General features: G+C 32.4%; 1 non-coding gene across 1 annotated transcript; it reads right to left on the bottom strand.

Annotated features, from left to right (window-relative positions):
- Positions 1 to 12,018: 12,018 nt before the first annotated feature.
- LOC126016796 (U1 spliceosomal RNA) lies at positions 12,019 to 12,181 on the bottom strand. The gene has a single exon (XR_007498510.1). It is a non-coding gene; the product is annotated as a U1 spliceosomal RNA (small nuclear RNA).
- Between the last annotated feature and the right edge of the window lie 1,120 nt (positions 12,182 to 13,301).

Here is a 13,301-nt window from a genome sequence, read left to right as displayed (position 1 = left end):
AGTGATTGACTTTTAATGTATATAATGTATACAGCCCATTGATTAAAGATTAGAATAATTTTATTCTAGAATAAATGTAGTCTATACAAGCATTAATAAATTTAGGAGAAGAAACCACCCATGTGCTCAAACGTCACTTCTGCAAATTCTCAGTAAACCTAAATTCTCAGCCTATATTCTTAGATGTTTTAAATATCAGATCATAAATACATACTTCTCAGTAATTGAGTAATGTGGCCTCCAAGACTATAAATTATGGTTCTCTATTATCTCCAGGGCTGGGTCCCATGATGTTTGGGCAACCATGTTTTTTTCTTTGTTTGTTTTTACAAAAGTTTGAACTGAGTTTGGCCTCATGCAACACAATGATTACCACCGTATAATCTTCATGACTTAAATGCATATATTTTCTTTAAACAGATTTATTTTTGTTATAGTATAAAACTTGTTACCTAAATATTATTGAACTATCTAAAATCATCTTTCTATAGCATGCCTTCAAAAATATTAAGAACTTTCTATTAGACCTTATTAACCATAGCTTAACATGAACTGAGGATAGTGAAAGCATTTTTGAAAAGAATATTGCCAGATACTAAACTGTTAACTTAAATTTTAGCTGGGAGATCCTGTATTTTATTGTTCTCAGTGTATTAACACACAATTGTGTAACTGTTTCCCCCCTGGAACTCTATGAAAATAGATGCATATCTTAAAAAGCTGTCTGAGGAAGTAGGGTTTAGTAAACAATATAACTTGCCTTGAGGCTAATGGAGTTTTCAAATATCTGGAAACAGTTGCAGTTGGTTTGAATTTTTAGTTACTATTTCTTGTATTGAAACAAATGCTGCTTAAATATTTTGAAATGTAAAATAACATAACTTATTTTGAAATACTTATTACTATTTATATCTCAATTTGCCATGTGAGTCACATTTTAATCGAATAGCTAATATTCTTACGAACACAGGGAATTACAAATAAAATTAGTAAATACAGAAAGCATTTTCAGAAGAATTGAAATATAATAGATATGTAGCTAAGAAAAAAATTCATCAGAGAGTTTACAATAGTTATCTTCTTAGCAAAGTGCAAAGCTTCATTGAATAAAAGATAATGTTAATACTATCTAATAAGTACTGACTGTTATAGATCAATGAAACTGCGAAGCAGAATTATAAGGACAAGGGGCAAGTCCACATTATCTAAATTAACATTTTTCCAGCATGAACAAGAAGGGCCACTGTTAGAAAAGCAAGAGCTAAATAGTATGGCCTGTATTTAGTCAACCTGAAGTAATTATTAATTTATGGTTGTCTGTGATTTTAATGAAAATGAAAGCTTGTGAGGAAAGAATGGAGAGAGATAATGTGCCGTGAAATTGAGTTTCATTTATTTAGGGGCCACCTTTTCCTTTTTGGTTGTTGTTAAAGGGAAGAAAGTTAATATAAGATGCCCACATTAAAATTTCACTAGGATTATGTAACCAATGAGTTAAATGGTAATCATTATATGTGAGGCAGAGTTAATGCAAAAGAAAGTGAAGCCTGGATTTAGGACTCATTGACAAGAATAGGATGGAAAAAAAAATCCAACATGAATGGGCCACAATTAATATCTAAATACAATCATTGTATTTTTTATAAATATGATGAATGCAATAATAATTTTATTAAATATTATGTTCTCATTGTCATTATAGTCTTTTGCCATTGTTGGGAAGAGTATATTTTAAGAAGAAGAAAGAAACCACAGGAGGCAAAACAAATCATCAAAATGCAACCTCTTTCTTTGACCTCAAAGTGTTTCTAAATAGTCATAAGACTGACATGCCTTCCAGAGAATAACAGGCATGTCCAGTGTAATAGGTGTGGAAAGAACCATAGTTCATGATTTTTGTATCTTCACTCTGTAAAAATAACAAATTCGTTCTCGGAAACATCTCAAATAAGATGTCAAGCTTTAGGTAGAAATTCCTTTTACATAATATACTGGGAAAAAGCATAGACTTTTCAACTTAAATTTATTTATAAAAGAAAACATTATTTTATATTTTAATTAAATTTTGACAATAAAATATAGAGTATATTTAATAAAAATACAAATATTTAATCTGTCTAATACAATATTTAATATAAATTTGAAAATGAAATATTTTGCAAAAGAAAAAATAAATTCCATCAATATAATACACACAGGATTCCGACTTTATTGAAAAATATATTGTCATTGTTAAGTGCATGTTACCATATATAATAGTAATAATATAATATATAATAGTATAATATAATATGTAATTTTCTAGGTTTCATGTAAGTCAATCTACACACATATAAAATGTAATAATACAAGTAATTGTGAGAAAAATAAATAACTAAAAATATTTTAACACAATAATATCTTTGTAGTTCTCACGTGCTCCCTTTCACTTCCCGTCTTTTTTTTCATTTTTATTTCTTTTCTCTCAAACTTTTACTCTTCTCTCTTCTCTCACCTTTCCTAGCCTTTCCTCCTCTCTCCTCTCCCTTTTCCCTCACCTCCCTCCTTTGTCCTATCCCCTTCCCTCTCCTCTCATTTCCCTCCATTTTTCCTTCTCTCTCTCCTTCTCCCCTCCTTTCACCTTTTCTTTCCTCTCCTCATCTCCCCTCCACTCTTCTCTCCTTTTCTTTTTCCTATTCTATCCTCTCCTCTCCTTGCATCACACCTCACCTCTCATCTCTTCTCTTCCACTCATTCTCCTCTCATATTCTCTCCTCTGCTATTCTCTATGCTTCTCTGCTTATCTCCCTTCTCCCCTCACTTCTCCTCTCCCCTCACTTCACCTCTTTTCTTGTTTCCTCTACTCCTCTCTACTCTATTTCAACTCTCTTCTCCCTTCCCTTCTCCTCCCTTCTCTCCTCACTTCACATCCCCTCCTTTCTCTTTTTCTCCCCTTTCCCTTCCTCTCCTTCCCTCTTCTCTCCACCTCTCCCCTATCCTCCCCTCCTGTCTCCTCTTGTCTCCATATTCCCCCCCCCCCAATTTTTGCCATTCCTGTACTTGCTGATTTCTTAGCTTTAGGTGGGTATGATGGGAATTCAAAATTTGGAGACATATTACATTTAATATTAAAGGCCATATCTTGTACAAGTTATTCAGTACTATATACAGTATGTTTTCACCAAAAAAATAAATATATAAAAGAATTTATTTAGGCATACAGATTCATTAAATAAGGTGAGAGAAAAGAATTCAAATTGGTGTTAACTTTAGGAAAGCCCCTTGACTACTCAAAAATGATAACGAGCAAATGAGGATGTCTAAAATAGGAAATTATGGTATATGATGCAGAGTATTTTCTCATATAAACTTTGACCATATATATTTTTCATTTGAGGAAGTTTTGTTCATGTTTTCCTAATTTTTATTAAAGTTATTGTTTTTTTCTTATACTTCTAACAATGACTTAAATATTTTGGATACTAACATTGTCAAATGAGTGATAGAAATATTTTGATAGTCTGCAGAGTGCCTTTTTTTTGTGGAGACTATTGATTTTCCTGTGCAGAATATTCTTAGTTTTTTGAATGATTTTTATTTAGTAGCCATGGAATGACAAAGTTATATGATTGGGTTTCAGGCATATAATATTTCAGCATCGATACCTTCACCAATGTCAATCTTCCCTCTCACCATTTCCCTTTTAATTTCATCTCACCCACCAGTCTACTTCTACAAGAGAAATTTGTCTTTAATGACTGTTTACACTGTGGTTTATGATACTGTTGCTAATAGAGTTTCTCCTTTAACAGTTTACTTCTTCAATATCATCTCTTCCTCCTTTTTGAATACTTCCCTCCCCCATAGACCTTCCCTCCACCCATCACCTTATTCCAGTCTCTTCAGGTAGCATGCTTCAGATTTTATACTTGTTTTATACTTGTTTCCATTTTCTCATTTTAATTTCCATTATCTGTGGGTCGTCATTATTCCATGTTTTTATATGTTCCACATATGAAAAAGATCATTCTGAGTTTGAGTCCTCACTCTGTCTAACTTCACTTAGCAGATTCTCTCCAGGTCACTTTATTTAGCAGCAAAACTGAATGATAAGCTTTTGTTTTTTCCTTGCTTTTTGGGCCACATCCGGTGATGCTCAGGGGTTACTCCTAGCTATGCGCTCAGAAATCCCTCCTGACTCGGGGTAACATATGGGACCACAGGGAGATTGAATCAAGATTGGTCCTTGGGGCCAGGTAGGTGGCGCTGGAGGTAAGGTGTCTGCCTTGCAAGCGCTAGCCAAGGAAGGACCGCGGTTCGATCCCCCGGCGTCCCATATGGTCCCCCCCAAGCCAGGGGCGATTTCTGAGCGCTTAGCCAGGAGTAACCCCTGAGCGTCAAACGGGTGTGGCCCAAAAACCAAAAAAAAAAAAAAAAATTGGTCCCTAGATCAGGCACTCGCAAGGCAAATGCCCCATTGCTGTGCTATTGCTCAGGCTCCTGAATGATTGTCTTTTTATATAGCTGTGTAATATTCCGTAGTGTTTATGTGTCCTTATTTCTTTATTCAGTGATCCAGGACTTCAGCTCTTGAATTGCTTCCAAATTGTTGCTGTTTTGGATATTGTAGTTAGGGCATAAGGGTACAATTATCTTAACTTTAATTTGCTCTTTGACCTTTGGGAAATGTTCCAGGAAGCTGAGTTTCTGGATCAAATGTAAGTTCAATAAACATATTTTAGGAAGAGTCTTATTTTTTTTCAAAAAAGGTCTGAACCATTTGAGGTTCCTAACAAAATATAGATCTCACTTCCTCTTCTTATCCATGCCAGAACTGAAATGAAACTAAAAAATAATTAAAATGTTCTTTTTCTTTTTCAGGAGTGACAGACCCTGTACTTTGTGGTATCTCATTGCTGTTCTGATTACATCACCCTGATGATCAGTGAGTGAGCATTTCTTTACATTTGGCCATGTGTATTTCTTCTTTGAGGAAGTTTCTGTCATCTTGTCTCCCCATTTTGTGATAGGATTAAATTTCTTGAAAATTCACATATCTTTGATAATAACTTTTTATAGATGATTTTAGATAATTTCTCTCATCCCAGGATCTGTTTTTTTCTTCCTGGTCTTTGTTTTCTTTAAGATGAGAAGTGATTTGATAATGTACTTCCATTTGTAACTTAATGTAATTCCATAATGTAATTTTTGATGTAGTCCCTGTTTGAATACCTTTGAATACCTTTGCTTCCATTTGCTTTTCTATGGCAAATGGAATATTGTAATATACTTTATATTCAATGCCATGAAGTGTTTGACGTATGCTTTTCTCAATATGACTATGGATTCAGATTAATCAATACTGTAATCATTATGATGATATTAAGAAACACAGAGAAAACTCTTAACAGATTCTAACAATCATTTATATTAGGAAATTCTCAAAAAAAATTTGAATTAAGGAACTTTTACTCAACAAAGTTTAAGTCATTTAACAAGTCCATAACAAACACTATATAAAATGGTGAAAACTGACAAGTCCTTGCCTCTGCTGAATCCACATCTTCTGTACCCACCACCCACAATTGCTGTTTAACCTGATGGCCTTGCTTCAACACTTTTCTATAGATCTCTGCAGAGACTACAATCTGACCAAATTTTAGGTATGCTAGTATTTGAACTGACATCACTAAGTTTTTTTTCTTTTTTTTTTTAGGAGTGAGTACAGGCACAATCCACCTTGCCTTCTTGTACTTGTAAAATGTTAGCTGAGAACATACTCCATTAAAGCTACAGTATCTGGTAATAGTGCCTGAAATTGCTGCCTACATAGCTGTATTTGCTTGCTGCTGTACTAATTTTCTCTTGTTCCTTTTTTTTAAACCTTTCCTTTTTTTTTTCTTTCTAATAAGTTCACTGTTATGATCAACTATGTCACCTCTAGGATATATAGAATTCAAATAAAGTAAATTATATTTAAAGATGATAAAAAGCTGAAAGCCTACAAAAGAAAGACATGAGAAACGAGTTCCCAATTTTACCACTTCTATTAAATACAGTATTGGAAAATTCTTCTATGTCAAATAGATTCCAGGACTTATACTTCCTTGAAATTATAGATTCTAAAATCAGAGAAGAATTTTGAAAGCATAATGTTAGAGTATAACTGTATGATTTAAGCAATAGGTTTAATTCTCAGAAGTAAATTTTAGCCAATTTGAAAGGGGATTAATACCTATGGACAAGTCAAAAAAAATAATTTTAAATGAAAAAAAATAGTGTTTTTATGCAATCTGGAGTTATCTTGGGCACAAAGTGTTTTGACTAAAATAAAAAACAATAAAGAATCTCAGAAATCTTGAACTTCAACAGTAAATATTTTCTCCTTTCTTTTAGTGGAATCATTATCACCTAAAATATTGTTATTATAAAGAATATTTCATTTACTAGACAAAAGAAGAAATTTGAGACATCTTTCTGAAAAATCTTGAAATTAATTGTGTTTTTTCTGTGTTTCATTTTTATTGAAAATTGTACAATTGTACATAAACAAGAATTGTAATATATTTTTCTTTTCAAATATTTAAATAAAAGTAATTAATTATATATTATATAATAAATAATTTAAATATAGCAAATATTTAAATAAGTAGCAAGATATATATTAGTTACCTTTGTTTAGAAATATTAAACAAAGAATATTTTAATTGTTAATAAATGAATGGAGCATGATAGATACTGCAGTGTAACTTAATTTTGAAATGAATTTTCTTTAATGACAAAATGTATTAGGATAAAGATAGTGGTAGGGAAAGTGAGCACAGAGACATCTGCAATAAGTAATTACTAATTTAATTTAAGGGGTTACGGTCACTTCTTCAGTAAAGAAAATTAAAATTAATCTCTAGAGAATTTATCAAAATATGTGATTAATAATTACATTTCAAATAGACAAGCACTTTTAATTTAAAAATAATTAATAATAGTAAATAAACTCTTCATATTCTTTTTTATTTTTATTTATATTTATTTAATTTTTTTTTTGGTCACAGAGAAATAACTCCTGATATGGGTACCATATGAGATGCTGGGGGATGGAACACAGCCTATATCCTAGGTCAGTGCATGTAAAGCAAATGGCCTACCTTTGTGCCACCACTCTAGTCCTAGGAATTCTCATATCTTCTTAATATAGGATATATATTTATAGTTTTGCTTTCTGCCTATCTATATTTTTCTATGTCAACTTTTAACCTTATTTCTAATTGTGCAACTTTTGTTATAAATGTTTTTTCAGAGTTTTAACCATGCTTTATTCATTTTAGTGTACCAAAACCTTTTGTAATTTAAAATATACATGCAACATATGCAAGTTAGGTGTTGAAAACTAAAGAAACTACATAATCATGGGAAGGTATTTGTGGGTGGCCTAGAGATATAGTGCAATTAGTAGGGTTCTTGTCTTGCAAGCAGCCAATTGTGGCTTGACCTCCACATTCCATATATATCTTGTGCACCATCAGAAGTAATTTCTGAGCATAGAGCCAGGAGGTAGTCCTTGAAAAGCACTGGGTTCAGTTTAAAATTAAACGAAAAATAAACAAAGAAGAAGTCTGTGGTTCAAGATTCATAATCCTAGACAATATACACTTCAAATACAAATAACTTATCTTGAAATAAAATTTAAAAGTTGCAAAGTCAGAGTGATAGTCCAGTAAGTACAGCACTTACCTTGCATGTGGTCAACCCTGATTCGATCCCTGAAACCCCATAATAATACTCAAAGTCCACCAGACCTTATTCCCTGAGTTCAGATACAAGAGTAAATCCTGGGGCTGGAGAGATAGCAGCCTTGCATGCAGCAATTCATGACAGAAGGTGGTTCGAATCCTGGCATCGCATATGGTCCCCCATGCCTTCCATGTGTGATTTCATAGAATAAAGCCAGAATTAAATCCTGAGCGTGTTTGGGTGTGACCACCAAAAAAAAAAAAAAAAAAAACCAGAAAACAAACACTCAAAATAAAAAAGTAAGTCCTGAACATAGCTGAGTACTCCTCTCCAAGAAAAAAAAAAAAGAATTAGTATCTTTCCTATAAAGATTATGCATGTTTCTCAATCTATGATGGACAGGGAAGGTTCTCAGGGGCATAAGACAAAAACAATCATATCACCTTTTATTAGTTCTATTATTCTTTTTAGCTTTATCAAGATAAATTAAAAAAAAACTAAATGAATTCATTTAAAAAAAAACTGCTAAAAGAGATTTTGTTGAAGTTGGATTGCACCGTTTATTGAAACTATAGATCTGATCTTTATTGTCAGTGTATTTTACTTCCTATTGAAAATAAGCAGATTCTGATCTATTATATCCTTAATAGTTCAGATGCTGTAGTTCATATGCTAATACCAGTTTATTTTTAAATTCACATAATGATAAAGAGGGAAAAAGTTATATTGTTAAATATGTGACCTCTAGAGATGTTGTTCATATCCTTCAAAGTGCCGATTGATGTATCTGCAGAGACTAGAAAAAATGTAGTCCACAGCAATAATTTTGTTTTTCATTCTAGTATTCCATTATGATACTTTCAAATGAATTTCCCCTCTGGATTTGTCTACCTGCTAGAGTTCAAACACCTCTTTAAGCAAAGTGGCAATAAAGAGCTTTAATAAGAGCAAGGCTTGCTGAGTGAGGAATCATTAGTGTAGAGGTGCAGAAAAAACACACTTTCTTATTTGTAGGAAAGTGTTTAGGAAAGCAGAGTGTGGAAATAAGAGTCATCAAAATGCAAATATAATAAGCTATTTAAATAAAGAAATCTCACAACTAATATTATGCACTAAATCCTCTTTTCCCTAGCCTCTCCCAAAGTAGAATTTTCATTTCTTTTATACTGTCCCAATCTAAATTTTTGTTTACCTCAGACCTTGTTGCATTATTTACACCTTAGCAGGGTTCAACTGTGAATAAATTTGAGTAATTTCTCACTTCTCCTCTAGATAACTGTTTTATAAGACTGCATCCATTTATCTAAATTTTTGGCTTTTTCTTCTGTTAAAAAAAAATTAAAAGCCTTCTCAGGGATATACCTGTAGGACCACTTGTAGGGAATATACAACGTGGTGATGAAAGCATGACCTTCAGTTCCAGTTATAAGTGCAGATAATTTTAATACATGTATTATATATACCATGTCATTTAATAAGAAATTAAATTAAACAATAGCTCAAAACCATTATTTTTTTAAGTTAGTTTTATTTTTGATGTTTTGGAGGACCACACCTGGCAGTGATTATTACTTAGGGATTAATTACTGGTTTTGTACTAAAAAATTGATCCTGGTGGTACGGGCCAGAGCGATAGTATTGTGGTAAGTTGCCTTGTATGCAGCACCCCAGGACGGACTTGGGTTCAATCCTCGGTGTCCCCCATGGTCCCCTAAGCAGGAGGTGATCTCTAAGCACATAGCCAGGAGTAATCCTGAGCTATAACGGATGTTGCCCAAAACAAACAAACAAACAAACAAACAAACAAAATTAATCCTGGTGGTGCTCAGAGTACCATAGTGGCTGCCAGCAATCAAAAACTGGTTGGTCATGTATAAGCAAGTACTTACTATCTATATTATTTCTCCAGCTCCTAGCAACTATATTTTTATATAGCATAGTTAAACAAATGCCATATTTGTCACCTCAGTGATATCAATCAATACTTAATTTTATATAAATAGATTATATGGATAAATCATAGTCTACACATTGATGGCTAGTATACATTGTATAATAAGCCATATTTTCTTAAGAACTTACTAAGATGGCATAGTACATTATTCTAGTAACGACTATGAGGAGCATCAATAACATACAAATCAAATTTTATATTTGTCCAATCCAAAAAAAAAATACCTGAAATTAAATAAGATAAAGAGAAGATAAAAATGGAAATGTTTGAAAAATAACTTTTTTACCCGTTAGATATAGGTGCCTAGATGTTTATGTTAAACTTTCATAAAATAGTTCACATATATCTAGAAATATAAATGTAACAACTTTTAAATGTTTCTTTTTAAAACTTGTTGACAAAGTATTAGTTCAATTTTTTAAAATATATGGATTTGGATCCCATTAGAATATAAAGAATGTCATAGTCTATTAAGCTATTTCTTTAGCCCAGTGAATTTTACTGTTTTGTTGCCCAAGCTGCATCTAACATTACTCTTCATCTGTTTGGGTAAATGTATTATCAAGATATAAAACAAAGAGGGTAAATTGATAGTTTAAAAATACAATTTTTCTCAATTAAGTGATTTATTGAGAATGGATCTGTGTCCTTTCTAGCCTTGATTAGAAAGAAGCATTTTTTTAAATTCACAAATTTTATGTTGATGCATTTTTAGTTTTATTTTTGTCCAACCATTAAAGTATCAAAAATCATGTCAGAAAAGCAGAACACGAAGCAGTTTTGCTAAATAAAATCTAGCGTATTTTCTCTTAATATCTAGGGATTCATTTGTTTTATTCTGATTATGAAAAGTGCCATCATTGTGTTGTACATATAGTGTATATGTGTATATTTATATAGTATGTGGTTTATTGCATATTTACATGTTCTTAGTATAAATATGGTCATATAGTAGCTACATGCAATATATCTAGTATTGGGAAAAACACTTTGATTTTTAGAATAAACTGCTAATATAGGAGCTAAAATTGTTTTGTCCAACTTATGAAAAATAAAACTGAATTTAATAACATTTTATAAATTATTTCAGATGTAAAATTACTCAGAGCTAGCTGAAATTTAAAACCATTTCAAATTTTTTTCTTTTTGTTTTAAATCAGTTTCATAAATAAAACCCTGAATAAAAATCTGAAAAAAAATTATAATGATGTTAACAAAAATTGTTTAGGAAATGTAACTTATAAAGCATAAAAATTGAATAAGGTAGGTCAGTCAATGTCTATAACTTTTAAAAGTTTAATTAGGCTACAAAATCAATCTTTTCTGAAAGGGTTTATTTAAACATAGTAGAATATATTCCTCCTTAAAAAGTAAGGAAGATATGTAATTCAGGGACCTAAATAAAGGCTTTAAAATGTATGAGCCTTGTGAGTGTTTCTGTGTGTTTTAGTTCTTTTTTCCCATCTTAGGATCTTGTTTTCATATAAGCCAAATTATTTGTAAACTCTTTCAGGAAAAAATATATACATATAATGTGCTAGTCACTTGTCTATGGAGATAGATACTTTGAAGAGTTGTCTTGGAATCCCTGACTTAAAATTTACATCCACAGAAGTTTAGCCACATGCCAGTCTTGTCTATAATGTCTATCTTAAGTGGTGTCAAGCACAATTTTTGAGAAGAGCATGATGTTATTCTCATGTCCAATAAAAGTATATTGTATCGAAAGGAAATTGACTAGTCAATACTCAAGACCATACCAATGCCTTAACTTGTGGTAACTTGTGGTAGCTCAATTATCAAACAATTCTAAGCATATATGAATGTTTTTAAATCTCTTATTTTTTTCTTTACCTAAAATGTACATTTTTGAGCCAGGATGGATAGCAAATGGTAGAGGAATCTTACCTTGCACATTTTCCCACCTGGACAGACCTGGATTCAATGCCCTCAATATCCCATAGGATCACCCAAGCCTACCAGGAGTGATTTCTGAGCATAGAGCCAGAAGTAACCCATGAGTACTTCCAGGTATGGCAAAATGAAGTACAATTTTATACTTGGCTATATTTTATATAAAGTATAAAAGTGTGATTATAATTATTTTCCTAATTAAATATGACGGGTTTTTCTACACCCAGATATAGGCTTCTTACTTCTGAAATATTTTTTCTTGATTTCTCAGGTAAAACTTTGTTCTGACTTTATGAAATAATAAGAATATAAAGAGAGATGTCAAAGTGAAGTGGAATCATGGGGCTGGAGCAATAGTATAAATAATAAAGTGCTTGCCTTGCACATGGCCTGCCCGAGGTTCATTTCTTTCTTTCTTTTTTTTTTCTTTTCTCTTTTATTAGAGAGGACGAACGCAGTTTCCCCACTACCACAAATTATGCAGTCGAAATTCCCACGTTTGGGGAAATTGCAGAGGTCAGCACATCTGGAGTGCAATGGATAAACCTTTTGCCATGGGTAAACCACCTTTGAATCATGGTTTTTCCCCTGGCAGTTTCGTAAGTGCGGTTCAATTTTTGGCTTCCCATATGATCTCTTGAGGACAGTTAGGATTGACTACTGACTATAAAGCCAGGAGTAACCCTCTAACCAATGCTGGATGTAGACCCAAAACAAACAACAAAAAAAAAGTAGAATCACAGAAATAAAAAAAAAACACTTTTAAATATTATTTTTATTGTTTAAACGTGGTATAGGAGAAATAAATAGAAACCTAATTAATATTTATGATTCATAAGTATAATAAACCATTTATTATTTATTTTTAAAACGTCATTGTGATTCTCATGTTATATATGTTACTTTGGTAGGAGACACTAATTCTGGATAATTTATGCAAATGAAAAAATGTACTGTGGTAAAGTTGTAAACTTGGATGAGGAAAGCTTAGAAAAAAATTTGAAAAATATTAGGGGCCAGAGCAGTGGCGCAGGCGATAAAGCGTTTGCTTTGCACACACTAGCCTAGGACAGACCGAGGTTGGAATCCCCAGGCATCCTATATGGGTCCCCCAAGGCCAGGGAGCGATTTTTGAAGCGCATAGCCAGAAGAACCCTGAGCATTACCAATGTGGGCCGACCCCAACCCAAAATAAGGAAAAAAGAAAAATTATTGAAACCAAATCAAATGTAGAATTCCCAAATTCAAGGCAGCAGGAACAGTGGTATTGTTAACTTCTCCCAGGCATAAGGGTCCTTCACTCTTCGAATAGCATGTGGAAGTTTCAGTCTAGATAAGGAAAGTAGGCACTAGTTTTTTTTGAGCATCCCCTGGTTAGTGGTGAAAGCACTGAATTACTTCAGACAATATGTAACCAATGGAAAAAATATCCAACACAAATCACTCTACTTTTATCCAAAAGGCAAAATATAACTCATAAGCTTTTGAGAGTTTTGTTTATCTTTTTGGTAGTATTTATTTTGAGAAACTCAAAAGTGTGAATACCCAGACAATTGCCAACAAACACTAATTCTACTTGGTCCCATTGTAAGAGTCAGTTGTCCTTACAACTTCCTTTAATATTGAAGTGCCAGGTACTATGGAAAACTTTATTTGTCTTATTCTCTTAGATGAAGGCCACATTTTTATGACCTTGATATCACCCTGTTTTCCTCTTCATTCC

Source organism: Suncus etruscus, chromosome 8, assembly GCF_024139225.1.
Source record: "Suncus etruscus isolate mSunEtr1 chromosome 8, mSunEtr1.pri.cur, whole genome shotgun sequence".
Lineage (NCBI taxonomy): Eukaryota > Metazoa > Chordata > Mammalia > Eulipotyphla > Soricidae > Suncus > Suncus etruscus.
Note: the sequence above shows the minus strand (reverse complement) of the source record. Positions and strands in the feature narration are given on the sequence as shown.